The sequence below is a fragment of the Physeter macrocephalus genome, chromosome 14 (assembly GCF_002837175.3).
Source record: "Physeter macrocephalus isolate SW-GA chromosome 14, ASM283717v5, whole genome shotgun sequence".
Taxonomy (NCBI): domain Eukaryota; kingdom Metazoa; phylum Chordata; class Mammalia; order Artiodactyla; family Physeteridae; genus Physeter; species Physeter macrocephalus.
The window spans coordinates 93,054,696-93,060,893 of NC_041227.1; the positions used below are offsets into that span (position 1 = coordinate 93,054,696).

The 6,198-nt window shown below is 43.5% G+C and overlaps 1 long non-coding RNA gene across 1 annotated transcript in view; it reads left to right on the top strand.

Annotated features, from left to right (window-relative positions):
• LOC114487779 (uncharacterized) overlaps positions 1-6,198 on the top strand; it is a 12,597-nt gene extending 6,399 nt beyond the window's left edge. The window contains exon 3 of the long non-coding RNA XR_003683198.2: positions 4,754-6,198. This is a non-coding gene — a long non-coding RNA (uncharacterized lncRNA). The remainder of the gene's footprint in view (positions 1-4,753) is intronic.

The window sequence follows — 6,198 nt, forward strand, 5'->3', positions numbered from 1 at the left end:
AAAAAAAAAAAAGAGAGAGAGAGATAGTAGTAACCTGACACAGCTCTAATTCCTCATACCTAGTTTTGTTGCCTAGCAGGTAGCTGTCGATTCATTTCAAAGTTTTATAGTTCTTTTTGGATCTAGCTAAGGAGGGCTGTTGGAAGGGGATGAAGCGGAGAAGCAGTGTATGGGGAAGATGTATTCTGCAGTGACTGGGGGGTCAGATGTTATCTGTTAACCATTTTTCCTTTTCATCTGGATTCTAGTCTTCTGCTTAGACGTCCTATTTCGGAATTGCTGTCGTAACAGAAGTGCTGATTGTGTCCTGTCTAGTCTTCTCTTACAGTGTCCGGCCTGCCCTCTTCAACAGTAATTCAGTTAGGTCGGCTGTGTGCACCTCACAATCCTGTTATTTGTCCTGTTTTGACATTATTTAGTATATAGCCAATTTTTTTTAATGTTCATTATGCTGCCCACATTTTATGGGGGTAGTGTGTAGTCCTATGATCTCTCATATTCCGGTTTCCTCTAGTAGCTCACAGGTGTTATATAAGTCTTTTTCTTTTTCTCTTATATGTTCAGTTTTATCCGCTTCTCTATTTTTCCTACATTTTATGCCTTTCTTTTTCCTCTTACTCGTCATCTTCCGCTGGCCTGTTTGTAAGTAGTCTACCGTCTTCCTTGTCGTCACCATCAGTGTCTGTGTGTAGACATCTTAGTTTCCTGCAACTGATCCTATTTCCTGGCCTTGCTTGGTTCTTAGTCCTTATTGCTTTGGTTTTTGTTTATTTAGGCCTCTCCCATGAAGCGTCACCTCTCTGGCAGGTGAGGCCCGTGTAAATCGGGCCCTTAGACGTAACAAAGAGTAACAGGGTAGCCGGCCAACACTCCAGCCTCATTCTGCTCTTTCACGTTCCGATATATGTCTGGTCGTGTCATCTGCCTCCTCAGCAACCCCCGTGGGCTCTCTCCCAACTTAAATCCAAGTTCCTTTGCATGGCATCGAAGGCCTCAGTCTACCTTTCCAGTTTTGTCTCCTGCTGTGACCCATCCACACTGGAAGCCTAGTGCTCTCCCAAGCAAGCCCTTTGCTTTCTGGACCTATGCTTGTGTTCTTGTTTTTGCCTAAAATGCTCTCTCTCCTCTTTTTCTTCCAGTAGCTTCATTTCAAGATCATACCCAGTTCAAATACTACTTCCTTTATGAAATTTTCTGTTTGGCTCAACGGTATATACCAAAGGAATCAGAATTTTAGAACCCAAAGGGACTTGGAACTCATCTGGTCCACACTCCTCTCATTTCACAGATGAGAAAATCGATTCCAGTGTCCATCAGTTAGATGTGCAGTCTCTCTGTCCACGAACTCCCACAGTCCTGCTCCCGTGCTTTTGATTTGGCTTTCGTGATCTGCTTTGACTTATCAATGAGTACATCTTGTCCCTTTGGCTCGTGTATAAGGTCCTTGAGGCAAAAGCTGTATCTTCCTCATCTTGGCATTTCTCAGAACACACAGGCCACGTGCAATAACATTTTATTCAACTGTATTGACTCTTAGGTCTGTGGGAGAGTAGTTATTATTTGTAAATAAACGAAAGCCCTCTCCCATAAAACATCATTTTGACCAGCGTGTGTGTTCCTTTAAAGATGTTTAAAGCTTGATTTGTTTATGACTAGTCCCAGCTTACTACTATTTGAAATAATAACACTACTGTTTAGTGTGTTTCCACCTATATTTAGAAAGGCTCACTAGAAACCTTGAAATACTTCAGAGAGTCTCAGGTATTTACGATTCCGAGAATGTGAAAATAAAGTGAATGATTCATCAGGACTTTCTGTTGGGTCACGCTGTGTAGATATATATATCTTTTAGTTATTTATGTTTTAACCTGTGGTCACAAACGAGCGTTATTGGAGAGGCAGGCCCAGGATTAGACAGCCTGGAGGAAAGTCGGCCCTCTCCACCTTCACATGTTAATAGGTTACCGGTTGCTGCAGCAAAGGCAGGCCATATTTCAGAGAGCAAGACCACATTTTCAAGAATGTTTAGATAGCATTTCAATCTGTGATGGAATTTGGTATCCGTCTCCTTAGCATCCAGACAGAAAGGAAGCCCAGAAGAAGTAATTGCTTTTCCTGTCATCTCCTCCATCTGTGTTTTCCAACAGCTTGTAATGCAAGCTGAAGGAGAGACTTTTTTTTTTTCCAGGGAGCTTTTGAGTCCCATCTTTGTCAACTCCTAGGGGTGAGAGCCTTGCTGTCCAGCCCCAGCTGGCCGGTGGTTTGCTAAAGAGAGACTCCATTTGACTGGCATGGACTCGGGAGAATTATGGATGTTCCAAAATATTGAGTTTTATAGGTCAAGAGGCCCCAGTTTCCCCTCTTCCCTGGAACGGAGGAAAGGTTCGCTTTCAGAACTTGTTTCCGAAGCTTCTGGGGAACAACTCAGAAGGGGAGAGCAGTAACATGGACAAAAGGAGGTTTTCCTTTTATACATTTTCACCTTGATTGTGTGCGTCTTGAACAGATATGCTTTGTCATCCGCGTAAACAGGGGAAATTGTTGACTTCACATTTGTGATGTCTTAAAAGACGTCTTTAGTAGAAAAGTTCTTTTTGGAAAGCAGTGTTTCTGACTCAAAAATTACTTGTGCAGAGGGAGTGATTTAGAAATTGAAGACACAGTGAGTCAGTTTCTTTAGTTTCTCGAAATTTCTGAAACACCCGCCGCCTGGTTAGCGCTCTGCTGCGTGTGTTGGAGAGCCTTCGATGTCGACCACCTCCTATGGGGGCGGACCTGAAGTGGTCTGTCCGTGACCTTTTCTAACCAGAATGTGGTGCTTGTACAAAATTAATCCAGCACAGAATTCTCCCCATTTTTATCTGTTGAAATCACCAGGCAAAAGCTTTAATTAAATGCCCACATGTTTGAAACTTTGTGGACGAGATGAGTCAATTCAGTAAGTACATGAGCTGATGTGCTTTGAAACTTACACAGCTTCCCAAGAATTAGAATGGACAGCTTGAACAGAGGTAGAAAGAGAGGCAAATAGAGGAGTGGGTTAGAAGAAGAAAAAGTTAGCCTGTGAAATACCTTTTATCGATTCCTCGTCAGCTCACTGAGAATCGCCAAGAGAGGATCAGTCATGGGGCTTCCTTCCTGGGTTTCCCTCAGTGTCTTGTGTGGAGCTTGGCTATAATTTAACTATTGCATCACAGCAAGACTAAGGTTTGGGAGAGGAAGAAAATTATTATTGCCATCTTCAGCTCTTCTCACTAAAACTTTGATTTGCAAGAAGCATTAGATAATTGTAGAACCACCTCCCACCCGGTTCAGGAATCCTTTCTATCACATCTCTGACGTTTCATTATTCTGTTTCTGCTTGGATTCTTGCAGGGATGGGGAACTCACTACTCTGTTGTTCCACAGGACTGTCAGTTCCAGTTTTGTACAGCTTTATTTTTTTTAATAAATTTTATTTATTTATTTATCTGGCTGATTGGGTCTTTGTTGCTGCGTACGGGCTTTCTCTAGTTGCAGCGAGCGGGGGCTACTCTTCGTTGCAGTGCGTGTGCTTCTCATTGTGGTGGCTTCTCTTGTTGCAGAGCGGGGGCTGTAGGCACGCAGGCTTCAGTAGTTGTGGCACAAGTGCTCAGTAGTTGTGGCGCATGGGCTTAGCTGCTCCACAGCATGGGGGATCGTCCCGGACCAGGGCTCGAAGCCGTGTCCCCTGCATTGGCAGGCGGATTCTTAACCACTGCGCCACCAGGGAAGTCCCCTGTACAGCTTTAATTGTAAGAAAGTTCTTTTTCTTACACCGAATTGAAATAGTAAAATAGACCTCGCTGTAACTTCTCACTGATCTTAGTTCTGCCAACTGGACAGTTGTAGACCTAATCCCTGTCCCTTATTATAGCTTCTAAAATTAAAAATGGATATTATGTTCCTTTCCGAGCATTCCTTTTCCTAGGCTAACCACTCTTAGTTTCTTCAGCTTTATGATATGATTTCCAGACCCTTTATTATCCTGGTTGCCTTGAAGTTTGTCAGCATCCCTCCTGGCCATGGGTAGACATACTGTGTGAACATACAGTGGGACAGTTTACCTCCTTGTTCTAGAGTGGGCTTGTTAACTCAGGAACTGGGAATTCAGGGGGGTCTTTCAACTCCCAGAAATTAACTGTAAATTTCTATATGGATAGACATATGTCTGGAGCGAAGACTCATTGATTTTTCTAGATTTTCTAAGGAGTCTGTGACACAGTTCTTCCATTACCATGGATTGGGTGAAATTTTTGGCAGGTGTATCACACGGTGGGCCTCTGCTGAGCTGTCAGGTGTCTGAAACTTCCAGGTCAAGAGTTGCAAACAGATGCCCACAGAGCTAAGAAAGTTACCTAAATGGCTCTGGCAGGTCAGGACGCATCTGCGGGCATCCATTGGGGGAGTGGATGCCCTGTCTAAAGGAGAGAGCCACAGCTCATTCCTCACCCACTGTTGTCATGTCTAAGCACAGACATGGAGTTTGCCAAATCTGTCAGTTAAATTTGGATTTTTACGTGACTCTTCCCAATTTTTGAATGTTGGTTTAGCGTTTTTCACAAATACATCAAAGGCCAAACAAAACACATCTGTGGGCCAACAGTTTGCAATATCTGCAGTATATTTTTCATACGAACTGCTTTTAAACTCTCCCCTCTTCTGTTTGTTTAAGGGATTCTTTGAAATTAAGTGCTGGACTTTATGTGTCTCACTCTTGGTTTCATCTTGCCAGTTCTGCCTGATTGTTCCAGCCTGTTGAGACCTTCTGGAATCTTCATGACCTTCGCATTTATCATGAGCGGATTTGCCAGATGGGCCTTCTATGTCTTCATTCAAGTTGCATATGAAAAGGTTGACCAGGATGGGTTCAGAGTCATGTGGCATGCTATTAGAGACTTCTCATTTTTCTCTTCTTATCCTCATTTTAGTACAAAGTGCCAGGCCCAGGAGACAAAGGATTGTTTTTCCGGTCTTCGGTATCCGTCCAAGGCTGTGTTTCTTAATTTTTCTGTGTTCTTCATTTTCCTCAGCAAAGGAGGCTAATCATACTTGCCTTCTTCTCTTTTACACAGAGATATCGTAAAGATTTATTAACTAAATCAGCAAAGCATGTTGCCTTCCAAGGAGAAAGTGTTCTTTGCTTTTCACCCTCAAAATTAGTATGTCATCTGAGTCAGGCCTTAGAGCAAAAATAATTGTGCTCTCCAAGACCCTGCACTAGGTAGACGGACTTCGCAGTATAGCCCCGATCTTCATCATGTGGGATTATCACTTTATAATTGTCAGCTCTCTTGCAAGATGGCTTGAATCTTCCCCTCCATCATTTCAGATATATCCTTTCGCTCATCTTTTCTTTGGGAGGAAAATGAAGCCCATTGATGGAAGAAAATAAATGGCACTTAGTAGTAAAGGGACCGGGACTTCCCTGGTGGCTCAGTGGTAAAGACCTCGCGCTCCCAGTGCAGGGGGCCCGGGTTCGATCCCTGGTCAAGGAACTAGATCCCACATGCGTGCCACCACTAAGAGTTCGCGTGCCACAATCAAGGAGCCGGCGAGCCACAACTATGGAGCCCACCTGCTGCAACTAAGGAGCCCGCCTGCCACAACTGAGACCTGGCACAACTAAATAAATTAATTTAATTTAATTTTAAAAAATACTTTAAACTAGTAGAGGAACCATAAATAGTTTGGGGAGGAAAAAAAAAAAGGCAACTGTCACTTGCTTCCTCCTACTGAAACATACTAAATCTAAAGCAAGTGAGCTTTTTAAATTGTAGGCTCAAATTTTTCCATTTGTGACCGAGAATGGTTAGGCATTCTTTGGTTTCTTTTAGATTTTTTTTGAATTATATTTTTCAGACTGCAGACAACACTGAATGAACTTCAGCAATTGCTAAGGTGTGAGAATGGCCTGGGAGTGCAGCACACCTGTGATTCAGTGGGGCAGTGCTGGAGTCAGGGTGTAGTTGAGCCTTTTGCAGGGGCCAGCGTCCCTGGTTTTGACTGGGACTCTCCGCCATTCCCCAACCAGGATTTCTTCCATCTGGTGCAGAGGTCAGTGTTGGCTTGCTTTTATTTGATAAGTTGCATCCAAGTGAGTGTTCAGTTTCCCATGCTTCTAGTGCACTGTTGGCTGTAGTTGAGGCAAGGACTCATAGAATGTCCAGTGTCGAGCAC